The sequence below is a fragment of the Chelonia mydas genome, chromosome 8, assembly GCF_015237465.2.
Source record: "Chelonia mydas isolate rCheMyd1 chromosome 8, rCheMyd1.pri.v2, whole genome shotgun sequence".
NCBI lineage: Eukaryota > Metazoa > Chordata > Testudines > Cheloniidae > Chelonia > Chelonia mydas.
In genome coordinates, this window is record NC_057854.1 from 34328272 (window position 1) to 34344454 (window position 16183).

Here is a 16183-nt window from a genome sequence, read left to right on the forward strand (position 1 = left end):
TTAAGCAGCCATCTCAGTGCAGTGTTCTGAACTGAAAGAGTAAAATCTTCAGCCAAATTAACAGAGGTGCCATGGACTGTCTCTTTAAAGGAGCAGTGAACTGGATATGGGGGTGTGAGTGCTGCAGAGGACTGGGGAAATAGTTTTGAGGAGACTTGGGGCTGGAAGGGTCTAGTGGTGTCACCAGGCTGCCAGAAGCCAGGGTAAGGTCATTGTGCTGTGGGCAGGTGGCTGGTGTCAGGGCTCTGAGTCAAAGCTGCACAGCACAGAGGCATTCAGGGTTCCAGGGCAGGGGGTGACAGAATGCCTCACTGCTCTGGGTGAACCTCCAACGCATCACAATGTCACTATTTTTTAAATTCTTTTCACAGACCTTGTTAATAGATACTTGAGGAAAAACAGCGAAATCACCTGCCAGCGAAAACAGTTCTTAAAAACACTGATGAATTCAGCCTCTTGGATGTTCTGCGGATTTCTTGAAATATATAAATCTCCATCTACCACTAGATGGCATCAGACATTCTTTATTGCTTAAAACTAGTTCCACATTTTAAAATGTGGAGATCTGACAGTACTGGGGAACTGATAAACCCCCACTACACACAATGAGGGGGTTTTGTTTTACATTTACACATACGAAACTATCCAGGCAGGAGGGGGGAGTAAAATCGCTAATGGAAGACTACCTTTCTGGAATGAGATGTGTAAGGTAGCAATACACAATCTGAAATGTGAACAAAAAAGAGCATAATTCCCTAAAACAAGCAGGGTAAGAGGGGCATTCAGCACGAGTAGTAATTTGCATTTTTCTAGTGCCTTAATGCAGAGAATCTGTTTACAAGCCTCTGAGGGGTGTAAGCAGCAAAGAGGGGGAGAGAGCATTACATGGGATACACAAGAGGATGAGTAGGTGTGGGGTTGGAACTAAGGGCATGGCTACACTTGCAGATGTAGAGAGCACTGTGAGTTAAACTAGCCCTCAGAGAGCACAGTAGGGAAAGCGCTGCAGTGTGTTCACGCTGTCCCATTCAAGACCATTGGTGTGGCCACATTAGTAGCTCTTGCAATGCCACAGAGAGCAGTGCATTGTGGTAGCTATCCCAGTGTTCAAGTGGCTGCAATGTGCTTTTCAAATGGGGCGGTGGAGTGTGACCGTGTGTTGTGTGTATGTGGGGGGAGAGAGAGTGTGTCAACATGCTATCTTGTAAGTTCAGACAGCAGCAGACCGCAGACCACCCTCCCCCACCGTGCCCCCTCCCCCCCCCCCACACTCACAGCAAACAGCATTCCACAGTAATGGTTGCTTTGTCCCAAAGCAGATAAGCATGCCGGTTGTCAGAAATGGAGCTTTGAAAGGGGATATCTACATTCCTACAGCCACATTCAAAACAATGACAAGAGTGGCCACTTGACTTCAGGGGATTATGGGATGTTTTCGGAGGCCGATCACAGCGCAGTAATGCAACACGTTGTTCACACTGATGCCCGCGTGTTTCAACGGAGGCGCAGCAAGCATTATGCTTCTTGTGAAGGTGGATTACCAGGAGTGCTCCAGCTGCAGAGTCCAGGAACTCTAAGTGCCTTGCCAATGTGGACGGGTTGGGAGTTAGGGAGCCTAGGTCTGTTTTAATGTGCTCTAACTTGCAAGTGTAGCCAAGCCCAAAGAAAGGGACAATATAGGCTGAATATCAGTGAGATGTATTGGTAGTGGAGTAGCCTCCCAAGAGAAGGGGTAGAAACCCTATTGCTTGGGACTTAAAACTAAACAAAACACTTTAAATGTACAACAGGAACCAACCTGGTATTGGCCCTGGGGGAGATGGACTGGATGATCTCATTAAGTCTTTTTCATCTCTCACTTTGATTTTTTTTTTTCTTAAAGACCTTTAAAAAACCCCAACAAACAAAACGTTAAATGAAGCCTCCCAAGATGCCTTTGACGTAGGTAAATATACTCATTTTGCAGATGGGTAAAACAGTGATTAAGTGATTTGCTCCCAGTCATGCTACAATTCAATTACAGAGCTGGAAGAGGAACCAGGAGTCCTGATTCTCTGTAGCTCTAACCACTTGACTGCACTCTCTCTTCATCTGTGATTTAAGTCTTACTTTTTGTTTCTTGGGAGCTTTCAGCTACTAAATTGCTAAATGCCCTTTTATTTGGGGAACTCTGCACATATGCTACTAACGTTGTTCTGGTTTAGACTTCCAGATTATCAATATCCTCCCCCAAGAGTTTTCAGGGAAATAAAAGAAGCTACACACAGCTTCTATACTGGCAGGCAAGAGCACAAACGCTTTTGGACATCAGCAAAAGATGGGCAAATGCCGGGCCAAAGAAAGGGAGTGAAATCACATTGATAAATCAGGGAATTGAAATGTAACTGCTTCCAAGACTAATCTGCTATGTTGGGTATTACGAAGATGTCTATCACTGTGGTATCTAAGGCCGATCAGGGACTGAGGATTTCATAGACCTCTAGAAAAAGAAAGTCAGTACGAAAGGCCTGTTTGTCAGAAGTGTAGAGTAGCCGCTAACTAAAGTCAGTGGAAGCTGTGGCTGCTCAGCACCTCAGAAAATGAAGCCTCCAAAGACTAATATGCTGGCTGCTCTCCACAGCCTGGGGATGTTGGTGGCTGGTGCAACCCTGACCATGTGGTCTGAGAGCAACAGTGCACCCCACAGGGCATTCAGAACATCAGTAATGTCTGGGGTTTCAGACACCTTCAATAGTCCATTAACACCAGAGCAAACAAGGTACTTCCATTTCTCCTGGGCCCTTCTAGGCAGTCGCTGTATGGTTCCTTGCCCACAAAATGAATCAGTCAACTCTGTATAGCAAAAGACAGATTACTCTGGAAATGCTGGTGCCCTATGCAAAGTGGAAAATGTGGGTCCCTCGCACTGGCTCCCACAATAAAAGTCACTCCACGAACAATAAAGCCAGCCGTCACGGAGAGGACCTTATTAGATGTTTCCCACTTGAGCACTGACTAATGCATGTGCCTGAGAATCGGTGCTGGGCCTTATTTGTGAAAATTCTACAGGTATTTGTTTTTCAGTTTACAAAATCCACCTGCTGGCATATCTACATATACGCAAAATATAAAATCACAGCGCCAGCTCCAGTGGGAAAGACCAGGAAAGGAGGCTAAAAAGATAGACATCTCCTTGAGGCTTTCACAAAGATTTCTCCCTAATTGTTCCTGAAAGCATGGGATTTGCCACCCCTATCCACCGGCCAGCGATTCTGACAGAGCAGCTAGAGATAAGGCCCTCTGTGTGGATTCTGGCTCTGTCACCCTCCTGGTCCCAACCCACATACATATACCCTGGGGAAGCTACGTCATGAGGTCCCTTGGTCACTGAAGAGGATGCCCACTGGGGAGGGGGCTTGTCAGAGCGATGTCTCTCTTTTCCCACCACGACTGGAGAAGATGCTGCATGAGAGGCAGCTGGCCCCTCTATCTAGCACAAGACAGGAGGGAGCTATCTGCAACCCCATTCTTGAGCCAACCTGCCCACAGCATGAATCCACAGCCATCCTCCAGCACCTAAAGCCACATCCCACCACAGCCACGAACCCCATCACCCCTGAGCCCCATCACGCCAAGCCACAGCGCCTCCTCTCCCCAGTACCCTGATCACCCCAGTGCCCCCATCACCCCAAACCACAGCGCCCGCCCCCACGCACAGACGTCGCCTGAATCCTGCGCAGGCGCATTGGAGCGCACCCGCCTGCGCTTGCGCCTCTGGGTCGGGAGGAGGTGGAGGCGGGAAGCAGCCGGCGCTGGGCGGGGTTTGCGAGTGCGCGCCTTGCTCTCCCGGTCTGGCGGCCCCGCCCCCTTCCTTTCCTCTCTCGGCCGGCGGGGGGTATGGGTGCTGCGCACGGGGCCTCCCAGCTATGCGGCATGGTAGCGCCCGGCCTGGGCCCGGGGCTGCCGCCCCGTTGGGGGAGAAACTCGGTATGTGACCCCCGGACGTGGGGCGGAGGGTGAAGGCGAGGCTGGGCTGAGCAGCCGGGTGCAGAGCCCTCCTACGCCGGGCCCGGTGAGCGGCCACGTGCGCTGGCTCCGGCGGGGCAAGGTTGGGCTCCCTGCTGTGCTGGCCCTGCTCCCTTGGGGGCCACCCACGTGCAGCTGAGACCCGGCAGTCTTCCTGCGCCTGTGAGGGGCCTGGCCCTTTGTCCACAGCAAGCCTCCTGGGGCTGCTGGGCTGGACCCAGCAATAACAATCCTGAACTCTCCTGGAGCACTTTCCATCAGTAGTGCCCAAGGCACAGGGAGGGAGGTGATCTGCCCACGGTCACCTAGCCGGCCAACGGCAGAGCCTGGAACTAAAACCCAGGTACTCTCCCGAGTACCAAGCCAGTGTCCTAGCTGCTAAGCTGCACTGCCCAATGCACCTTGCTGCTCAGTTGATCTCATTCATTGAGTGTTTTACCAGAAGACGGGCAGTCCCAAGACCCTTTCACAGGTCGCAGCTGCTGGCGTGAGGGTTGGTTTTGAGGCGATTCATTGCAAATACGTAAACCGGGTTAGATCCGCACCTAAACTCAGAAATTTTTGTGTGTGCACATAGGGATGACAAGGGAACAGGATCTGTTAATTTTATTTCTAAAATTCTGCATGGATTTAAGTCAGTGCTGCTGAAACAAATGTTTTGGATATTTATGCTGATGTGTCTTTTCTTTCAGGGAAGATAGTGAAAATCTGAAAAGGGCAAGAAAAGCAAGTATGCAAAAGCAGAAACTTGCTTCTTCCTCTGAGAGGTTGGTGTTAGCAAAAATGTTGCTAATAGAATGTAGTCTTATGAAAAATATTGTTGGTTATATGATGCTTGGCAATCAGTAAAATATGGTGACCAGTCCCTACCCTGAGACTTAATGATAGGTTTTTGGTTTTTTTTAATGAATTATTAACACAAGAGTCGGGTGGGGGGAGAGAAAACCTTTTATAGTGAGAAACACCCATTTTTTCATGGTCTGTGTGTATAAAAACATCTGTATTTTCCACAGTATGCATCCAATGAAGTGAGCTGTAGCTCACGAAAGCTTATGCTCAAATAAATTGGTTAGTCTCTAAGGTGCCACAAGTACTCCTTTTCTTTTAACTTTTCTAGTACTTCTTGTGGCCAGTAGCATGCTTCTTAGGCAGTGCCATCAGGCTCTAAAGCACTTGTCTATACTCAGTGGTGATCAGTTATTGAGGGTCACTTTATACCTTTGATGGTGTTACACTGTTTGGAGAGCATTTGCCTTGTAAAACCTGTGTCGGGGAAGTTGTATTAATTTTGACTGATAATAGGTTTTTGTGGTATTTAGCATTCCTTAACTGATATTAATGCATTAAGTCCCCTGGATGCTAATACACTTGAATTAACATTTGTCCACACATACCTTACTCTCGCAAAACCCACTTAATCTTCTGGAGCCTGACTTTTTCTTTTTAAATATTTAGGCATGGCTAACTTGTGCTTGCAAATACCATGACTGTGAGCTTGTTTGGGTGTACAAATGACCTGCTGGATGCATAACTTAGAACTGTAACTTATTTATTTGTCAGGTATCAGGGGGGTGGCTGTATTAGTCTGTATCCACAAAAACAATGAGGAGTCCCATGGCACCTTACAGACTAACCGCTTATGCCCAAATAAATCTTTCTGAAGAAGTGGGTTTTTTACTCACAAAAGCTTATGCCCAAATAAATCTGTTAGTCTTTAAGGTGCCACCGGACTCCTAGTTGTTTTTATTTATTTGTATAATGGTAGGGCCAAAGAATTTCAGTCGAGGATCAAAGCCCCCTTGTGCTAGGCACTGTTCAGATAAGTAATAAAGAAAACAGTCCCTGCCCCAGATAGCCTACAGTCTAGATGTCAGGATGCAACTGATGGTAACATGGACCCTACTTAGTGGGTGGCAGGGAGGAAGAGGTAATAAAACAGTTTAGCCGAAGAAACAGCAGTCTCAACACGCTTTCCCAGCTAGTGCCATATGCTGGAACTTGTAGACATGACAGAGGTTGGCTTTAAAGGTGATACGATTATTATTTTACAAACTGTAGGCCCAGTTTAGCCTTTTTAGCATGGAGGATTGCCTGGAATCTCTCTGTTTCTGTTTTATTTCAAAGCCCTCACAGCAATTCTATGGAGCCAATGAACTTCCCTTTGCGAATTGGGCTTGTGAACTGAATTTTGATTACTAGAACAGGAGTGCTTTTAGATGTGTAACTGAGTTGGTTCTTCAGCTGGCTTTCAGATCAATGGATGAAATACACAAGACTTTGTGCATTGCTGTAAATTATTCTATGCAGCATATGTGGGGAAATTGCATTTAATAATTACAGTGAGGGAAAGGGATCAAAGAATATTTGGTCAACAAATCCTGTTTAATTGGAATTCTTTGTAATGTTCACTTCGGGGAAACCTCCTTAGTACTTCCACAATTCAAACCCCAGCTGTTCAATATGTATTAGTTTAAAAGATATCTGACACTCAAGATGTGCTGTCTCTCTCTGTTCTGTTTAGGGTATCATAACTGGTCTGCAGCTTGTGCATCCATAAGTGGAACAATGTAAACCAAGAGTCTCAGGGGAGCAAAGAGCTTTCTGCAAAATTAAGACTTGACAGGTAACTCTTCCTTAGGCACTGAAGAGATCTAATGAGCCTTACAAAATGTGGGAGCAGCCAATGAAGCACATTCAGTTCTGTCTTAAGAAGAAAGCAGTTCTTCTCATCTCACTAACTCTTAGGAAATGTCTCCTTTGGGCTTAGCTCTGTAGATGTGAAACAATATTTAATGCAGTTAGGGTGTGGGGTGGGGAGAAACCTTTGAAATTTCCTGGTGTAAATCCCTCTGTGAGCCACAAACAGTGATGGGCAAATTGAATATTTGATCAATAATATTCAGAATACTCAGCCTTTGCTGGTATTTGAATGGGGTGCCTGCTGGGGTAGCACTTCCAGCCTGGGAGTGCTAACCAATGCTCCTCTAGTTCAGCCTGGCTTGTAGCAGATCGCTAGAGGAAGTGTTTTTCAGTGAGGCAAGACCCAAGTGAGGGGACTTTAGATATACACTACTCAAAGGAATGTCCGTTTGGGGGTATTTCTCTTACGCACTTTCCAAAGCATGGAAGGTCTGTTTATTTAATCCAGCAGTTGTCAGCTGCCCAGTGCAGTTCTGTGCCTGTGCTAGTGTTACACTGCTGGGAGAGAAACGTGCCATCAAAGTTACCTGGTACTGCTGGTACTGTTCTAGTGCCTGTCAGTGCCAGGTTTTGATAGCGCTTTGCATCCTTGAGAGTGGAATAACTCTCTGTAGAGTTAGTCCTAGACTGGATGCGAACACAATCATCTCCCTGCTGTACTGTAATATAAAATGGGGCTGCAAATGCTTTTTTTTTTTTCTCCCCCGACCCACCCTTCTGAAAATTAGGGACAGGCTGGTCCAATCATGGTCTTTTTTTAAATATAAAAATGCAGACAATCCCCACCCCTGTTCTTTTTTTCCTGTGAAATACGGATCCTTAGGGCTCCGCTGGCTGACTTGTTTTTTTTCTAGTTACAGATAAAAGCCTTCTCAGTTGGACTGATTATTGCAGGAGTGAGGCTAGTGGGGGCAGCAGTAGTTGCCTGAAGAGAAGAGAGGAACTGTTGCTGTTGCTTTAAAGCAGGGGTCGGCAACCTTTCAGAAGTGGTGTGCAGAGTCTTCATTTATTCACTTTAAGGTTTTGCGTGCCAGTAATACATTTTAACTTTTTTTAGAAGGTCTCTCTTTCTCTGAGTCTATATAGTATATAACTAAACTATTGTTGTATGTGAAGTAAACAAGTTTTTCAAAATGTTTAAGAAGCTTCATTTAAAATTAAATTAAAATGCTGATCTTACGCCGCTGGCCCACTCAGCCTGCTGCCAGCCTGGGGTTCCGTTCACCTAGGCTGGCAGCAGGCTGAGCCGGGCCTGCGGCCGGGACCCTGGGGGCTGGCAGCCAGAACCCCAGACCAGCAGTGGGCTGAGCGGGGCCGGCGGCCGGGACCCCAGACTGGCAGTGGGTTGAGCGGCTCAGCCTGTTGCTTGTGAGGGGTTCAGTTTGCCGGCTCCTGCCAGCCAGGGTTCCGGCTGCTGGCCCCGCGCAGCCCGCTGCCGGTCTGGGATCCCGGCCCTGCCCATATAGAGTGAGTACCTACCTTCTCCCTGGTTCTAGCCCATTCTCTTCCTCTCTCGCTCTGCACTGAGCTGAGGGTGGGAGTGCACTGAGTACAGGGCTGGGGGCGAAGGAGCAGGTTGGGTGCAGGGTCTGGCCAGGAGCTAGAATGAGGGAGGGGGGTCAGGGTTGGGGCAAGAGGTTTGGGTGTGGAGTGCTTACCTGGGCAGCTCCCATTTGGTGTGAGGGGTACAGGTGGGAATGTGGGAGGGTGCAGGAGCTCCTGTTTGGTGCTCAGGGTGGGGGTGTGCAAGAGTCAGGGCATGGGGTGGGGGGAGCTGGGTATGTGTGGGGGAGTACTGGGGGGGTGCAGGGGTCAGGACAGAGCGCTGGGTGTGTGTGGGGTGCAGGGGGCGTGTGAGGGGGGTGCAGGACTCAGGGCAGGGGGCTGGGGAGGTGTGTATGTGGGGGGGATGTAAGGGTCAGGGCTGTGGCTGGGGTTGTGGGGGTGCTCCCAGCCCCCTGCCCAGAGCGGCTCACGGCAGGGGGCTGGAGGGGATATGCCCTGATTCCACCCCCCTTTCCCAAGGCCCCATCCCCACCTCTTCTCCGCCTCCTCCCCAGAGCAGCGAGTGTGGGCTCCGCTTCTCCCCCTCCCTCGCAAGGGCCATCAGCTGAGAGGAGGCAGGGAGAGGAGGAGGGGCAGGAATGCAGTACGCTGGGGGAAGAGGTGGGGGACGGGGGAGCTTGCCTGCCCTGCAGCAGCAGCCGGCAGGACCAAGCTTCTTCATCCTGCCTGGGGGCACGGGGGGCGGAGAAGAGCAGGCCAGGGCAGGCAGGATTTTTAATGGCACACTGCTGCCTGCTGGGGTCCTGGCCTGGGTTCGGCAGTGGGCTGAGCGGGGCTGGCGGCTGGGACCCAGCAGGCAGCAGTGTGCCATTAAAAATTGGCTTGTGCGCCGTCGATTGCCGACCGCTGCTTTAAAGAGTGACTGCCAAGATATTTAGAGAGGTGGGAGTAAGCATGTGAGCAGTCCCAGGCCTTGAATGGGACTATTCCTGTGCAGAAGTGTTTGCAGGGTGGGAGCCTAGTAAGATAAAACATGAAAGGTGGGGAGAAGGATGACATGGATTGATGGTTTCCTCTCACCCTTTTTATTAAAATTTTATTTAAAAATAAATACTAGGTTTTTGGGGTTTTTTTTTTGGTTTATTCCAGTTGTTTATGTTTAACCCTGCCTGCTCATCTTGTTGAAATTAGTGCTTTAACCTAGGAAATCCCTTTTTTGGCTGCACCATAGCCCATTGACCACTTCTGCCTGCCTGGGGTTAGTGATCAGCAGTTCCCTGTGGGAGGGAGGAGGGTGTTCTGAGGTGGTTGTCCCCTGTGGGTGTGTGAAAGTCAGTTCCAGCTCCTCCTGGGTGACAGGGACTCCTTAAAATATGCCCCTGGGGTGAGGAAGTGCCAGGACCTTCTGTTTCATAGGGGTGAAGGTGCATGCTGGGTGCCTGGTAACCCATTCTCTACTGCAGGGGTGGGCAAACTATGGCGTGTGGGCCGGATCCGGCCCGCGGGATTGCCACCCCTGTGGTGCTGCGGGCCCCGCACTGCTGCTGGAACTGGCCAGCACCAAGTCCCTGCGGCCCCTGGGGGATGGGGGGCAGAGGGCCCTGTGTGTTGCCCTCACTTGCAGGCACTGCCCCCCGCAACTCCTGTTGGCTGGGAACAGGAAACCATGGCCAATGGGAGCTTCGGGGGAGGTACCTGCAGGTGAGGACAGTGCACGCAGCCCTCTGCTCCCCCTCTCCTGGGGGCCGTAGGGACGGGGTCCCAGCTGCTTCTGGGAGTGGTGCGGGGCCAGGACAGGCAGGGAGCCTGTCTTCGCGCTGCTGCCGCTCCAGGTAAGCAGCACTGGCTGGGAGCCCACACCCCGAACCCCTTCTGCACCTCAACCCCCTGCCCTGAGCCCCCTCCTCATAGACTCATTCAGTTTAAGGTCAGAAGGGATCATTATGATCGTCTAGTCTGACCTCCTGCACAATGCAGACCAGAGAATCTCACCCACCCACTCCTGTAATAAACCCCTAATCTATTTCTGAGCGACTGAAGTCCTCAAATCATGGCTTAAAGACTTCAAGGTGCAGAGAATTCTCCAGCAAGTGACCCGTGCCCCACGCTGCAGAGGAAGGTGAAAACACCCCAGGGCCTCTGCCAATCTGCCCTGGAGGAAAATTCCTTCCAGACCCCAAATGTGGCGATCAGCTAAACTGAGCACGTGGGCAAGACCCACCAGCCAGACACCCAGGAAAGAATTCTCTGTAGTAACTCAGATCCCACCTCATCCAATATCTCATCATACGCAGGGCTGGATTACCCTATAGGCAGACTAAGCACGTGCATAGGGCACCAGCAAAGCAGGGGGGCACCAAAAAAAAAAGATTTTTTTTGGAAAAAATTTGATATTTGATATTTCAAAAAAAAACATCGAAGTGTCATCATGGGAAAAATCAGAACTTTGTTAGACTTCCTTACACTCCACTACACGCTCTTTTCCCGTTTTTCTGTTCTCTTTTTATTACTTATCCCCACCTAAACCAGGGGGGCATCCTACTAATGTAGATCGAAATAATGCGAGGAAATCAGATCCTGTCATGTATTGCAATAATTCTGTTTTATTACTGATATATTCTTCTGAGTTATAAGTACTTGATTTGTTTTTTCATATATATATATACACACACACACACACACACACACAAAAATAGTGTATGTTTTGTAATTTTTTTTTTTAAGTTCAGATAACTAAGATAAGGGGCGGGATGAAACGTAACCAACTAAAATAATTTCTGCAGAAGAAATAACAATTGTGAAAATGTGCTGGTAGTGACAGGAATTTAGAAATGAATTACAATATTTAATGCTTTTCAGGATTATAGCACTAAATGGTGTTCCACTTGATTAAAAATCCCCAATTCAAATACTTTACACCTGAAAACACACTTGTCAACTTTTTCTTATCCAGCTGGAAATTGACCTTTGAATCAATACTCTACAAATTATATACACACAAATTTTCACTGCCCAAAGCAGTTAATATTGGAAAAATTATGTTCACTTATTCAGATGCTAACTTCTGAAATAGATTAACACAGTTTGACAGGTCATATGAAAAATATAGAATAGTTATACTGTTCCCTAAAAGACACAGTTGCACAAGAAAGCATGTGGTATATGGACAATTTATACACCTCAGTAGGTGTTTGAGAAACTGCTGTAATACAATTTTAAACTATTCCTATCCTGTCAGAGCTAAACACAGAGCTCACAAGACCAACCCTGTGGTTGCTCCATCTCAGACATGCAGCAAGAAAAAGCTGGAGAGGGCCATTACCTGAAGTGAGGGGCAGAACCCTGGAAGCTCTTGTTGATAGCGAGAGTGATGATCTCATCCTGGCTGTCCGTTTAGGGATCAAGGTGGGTGAAGCTCTCCCTAGTCCACTTTCTTCTCATAATTGACCAAGGTCTCAGATGGGTGAATCAAGATCCTCTTCCAGGCCCAGAAACTCTCAATATTCTTAGGTTTCAGAGTAACAGCCGTGTTAGTCTGTATTCGCAAAAAGAAAAGGAGTACTTGTGGCACCTTAGAGACTAGCCAATTTATTTGACCATAAGCTTTCGTGAGCTACAGCTCACTTCATCGGATGCATACTGTGGAAAGTGTAGAAGATCTTTTTATATACACACAAAGCATGAAAAAATACCTCCTCCCACCCCACTCTCCTGCTGGTAATAGCTTATCTAAAGTGATCACTCTCCTTACAATGTGTATGATAATCAAGTTGGGCCATTTCCAGCACAAATCCAGGTTTTCTCACCCCCCCATCCCCACACACACAAACCCACTCTCCTGCTGGTAATAGCTTATCATGTTGGTGGATGTGCAGGTGAACGAGCCTCTGATAGTGTCCCCTGAATAGATATGTGGGCACAGTTGGCAACGGGCTTTGTTGCAAGGATAGGTTCCTGGGTTAGTGGTTCTGTTGTGGTATGTGGTTGCTGGTGAGTAGATCCATCATCTACAGCCAAGCTCTGCGATACAACTGCATTTGCTCCAACCCCTCAGACAGAGACAAACACCTACAAGAGCTCTATCAAGCATTCTTACAACTATAATACCCACCTGCGGAAGTGAAGAAACAGATTGATAGAGCCAGAAGAGTTCCCAGAAGTCTCCTACTACAGGACAGGCCTAACAAAGAAAATAACAGAACGCCACTAGCCGTCACCTTCAGCCCCCAACTAAAACCCCTCCAACGCATTATTAAGGATCTACAACCTATCCTGAAGGATGACCCAACACTCTCACAGATCTTGGGAGACAGGCCAGTCCTTACCTACAGACAGCCCCCCACCCTGAAGCAAATACTCACCAGCAACCACATACCACACAACAGAACCACTAACCCAGGAACCTATCCTTGCAACAAAGCCCGTTGCCAACTGTGCCCACATATCTATTCAGGGGACACCATCACAAGGCCTAATAACATCAGCCACGCTATCAGAGGCTCGTTCACCGGCACATCCACCAATGTGATCTATGCCATCATGTGCCAGCAATGCCCCTCTGCCATGTACATTGGTCAAACTGGACAGTCTCTACGTAAAAGAATAAATGGACACAAATCAGATGTCAAGAATTATAACATTCATAAACCAGTCGGAGAACACTTCAATCTCTCTGGTCACGCGATTACAGACATGAAAGTTGTGATATTACAACAAAAAAACTTCAAATCCAGACTCCAGCAAGAAACTGTTGAATTGGAATTCATTTGCAAATTTGATACAATTAACTTAGGCTTGAATAGAGACTGGGAGTGGCTAAGTCATTATGCAAGGTAACCTATTTCCCCTTGTTTTTTCCTACCCCGCCCCACCCCCCCCAGACGTTCTTGTTAAACCCTGGATTTGTGCTGGAAATGGCCCACCTTGATTATCATACACATTGTAAGGAGAGTGGTCACTTTAGATAAGCTATTACCAGCAGGAGAGTGGGTTTGTGTGTGTGGGGGGGGGTGTGTGTGTGAGAAAACCTGGATTTGTGCTGGAAATGGCCCAACTTGATTATCATACACATTGTAAGGAGAGTGATCACTTTAGATAAGCTATTACCAGCAGGAGAGGGGGGTGGGAGGAGGTATTTTTTCATGCTTTGTGTGTATATAAAAAGATCTACACTTTCCACAGTATGCATCCGATGAAGTGAGCTGTAGCTCACGAAAGCTTATGCTCAAATAAATTGGTTAGTCTCTAAGGTGCCACAAGTACTCCTTTTCTTTTTGTCAATATTCTTAGCTCCTTCTGCTTCCCTCTTTACAAGGCTGAGGAGAGGGAGGATTATGCACCACCCTCTGTGCAGATCCACAGGACCAGATTAGTCCTCAGTACACATGGAAATGGATCAGATGGTAGGGTAAAATTTCCTTTGTGTTCCTAAAAAGAAAAGGAGTACTTGTGGCACCTTAGAGACTAACCAGTTTATTTGAGCATGAGCTTTCGTGAGCTACAGCTCACTTCATCGGATGCATAGCATATCGTGGAAACTGCAGAAGACATTATATACACACAGAGACCATGAAACAAAACTTCCTCCCACCCCACTCTCCTGCTGGTAACAGCTTATCTAAAGTGATCATCAAGTAGAGCCATTTCCAGCACAAATCCAGGTTTTCTCACCCTTCCCTGCCCCCCCCCCCCCCACACACACATACAAACTCACTCTCCTGCTGGTAATAGCCCATCCCTCTTTGAAACCTCTCTTTATAATGCGGAGAGTGAGTTTGTGTGTGTGGTTTTTGGAGGGGGGTGTGGGGGGGGGGTGAGAAAACCTGGATTAGTGCTGGAAATGACCCACCTTGATTATCATGCACATTATAAAGAGAGGTTTCAAAGAGGGATGGGCTATTACCAGCAGGAGAGTGAGTTTGTATGTGGGGGGGGGGGGGGAAGGGTGAGAAAACCTGGATTTGTGCTGGAAATGGCTCTACTTGATGATCACTTTAGATAAGCTGTTACCAGCAGGAGAGTGGGGTGGGAGGAAGTTTTGTTTCATGGTCTCTGTGTGTATATAATGTCTTCTGCAGTTTCCACGATATGCTATGCATCCGATGAAGTGAGCTGTAGCTCACGAAAGCTCATGCTCAAATAAACTGGTTAGTCTCTAAGGTGCCACAAGTACTCCTTTTCTTTTTACGAATACAGACTAACACGGCTGTTACTCTGAAACCTGTCTTTGTGTTCCTGCTGACCATGGCTTTGGAACAATTGAAGAGAGACAGAAGCTAGAGAAACCACTGAGGTTTGACTCTGATCTTGGTGCTGGCTGGGACAAGACATTAGGATTTTAATACTGTATAGATTGCTGTGCAGTGCAGATGTGATCAATAAAGCTCACAGTCAGACTTACATCAGTGCTCAGATGTAAGTACCACACCATAAATTGGGAGACAACAGGCAGTCTAATGTGAAGAAAATATCCAAACTGGAATAAAGCCAGGACAGTGGGGTTATCCTTTGCTTTTGTGCTTGGAAAAGGTGTCATGGGATTTATCATTCAATAAGTTTTCTGTTGATGCTTTACAAACAAAAAGTCATTTCCTATCACAGATATTACAATCTAAATTTGACTTCTAATGGGCAAAAGTGGTCAGGTTGTCTTACATCTCATCTAAAAAGCTTTATCATTTATCATTGCTACTCTACAGTACGGTAGCACAAAATGGAGTTAGTTAAGTGGATTAAATATATTCTAAGGTTAGATTTATGTGTTTGTGTTCTAAGGATTTAATGCTGGAACTTTATAAATTCTGCATTTCCTATAATTACTCTCCCAGCTCTTTAACAACATCAGCATAGATTTAGTGCTAATTCTCCCCCTTTTCAAATTGTTCCAGGCAATGAAATTATCTTTTTGTTTTCTGTGCCCTGAAATGGATAAAAAAAAATAGCTTTTCCCTGACTGGTGACTTCAAACAGGAGGCAGTTCCCCCTCCACCCCCAAAAGCTCATAATTCAGGTATAATTGGACTATTCCATATTGAAGAGTGAATTCATCTCTTCCTTTTGCAAAGCAACCAAAGCAAATCAGTCTCGTAAACTTTGCCCAGTCAGAAAATTTAATTGGAGTGAAAAGTATTGATTATGAAATAATTTCCACAACCTGAAAGTGACAGAACAATTTCTACAATTATTTGGTCACCAAGCCTTCAGCTCCACACACACATATGGAAGTACAATACCATTCTGTCTTCATGCGACTGCAAGGTGGCATCACAACTTTAGTGGAAAGGATTACATACAAAAGTCAGTGTTCTTATATTTTTACCAGGATCTCCTAATCTACACCAAAGGTTTGTAATGAACCTAGTATGCAAGGAGTGCCTGTTGCCTCAAACATTTTGGGGACTGTAACATCTTTTTTCCATTGGATAAAGCAGTCAGTTGAGATTCAGGGTGAAAGAGTATGATTGCACTGACAACAGTTACAAGAAGCCAGAGCTAAGGAGCTATACAAACTCCAGGTCTTAACTGGCCAGGACAGAAACTCGAAGCGCATTAGCATCACTATACTTACCAAATTCTAGTTTGGGTAATTAAAGTACCTGGGCAATTTCAGTTGTAGCCAGTATTCTTTTTCGTTTCCTGTCCTGTGCTGTTGCCTAGCATTGCTGAGTGCTGAATGGCTTCCACTTTCTAGTCCAGTGTCAGTTCTGAGCGCCTGATTCATGGCTTAGAAAACCTATCTGAGGTAGTCATACAGTAGTGGAGCTCAGCAGGTGCGGACATGTTCCTGTGCCACTAATTATGGCCTTACAAGAGCCTGATGGGCATCTCACCTTGTGGTCTGTGTATAATCTAACCTAAGGTCAGGAATTAAGCATCTGGCAAGGGAGCAAGCGGACCTCTGTCATCTCAGACTTCTGTGCAATTTCACACACCCTCAGTTTTCAAAATCCCAGGGCTGTCACTGGGTGCTATG

General features: G+C 47.0%; 1 long non-coding RNA gene and 1 other non-coding gene across 2 annotated transcripts; both read left to right on the top strand.

The window, feature by feature from the left end:
* The first annotated feature begins 3809 nt into the window (after positions 1–3809).
* Positions 3810–7768, top strand: LOC114019355. The gene is made up of 4 exons (XR_003564444.3): positions 3810–3966; positions 4698–4772; positions 6527–6628; positions 7560–7768. It is a non-coding gene; the product is annotated as an uncharacterized LOC114019355 (long non-coding RNA).
* LOC114019367 lies at positions 7149–7347 on the top strand. Its single transcript, XR_003564450.1, has one exon. It is a non-coding gene; the product is annotated as a small nucleolar RNA SNORA74 (small nucleolar RNA).
* Positions 7769–16183: the final 8415 nt, after the last annotated feature.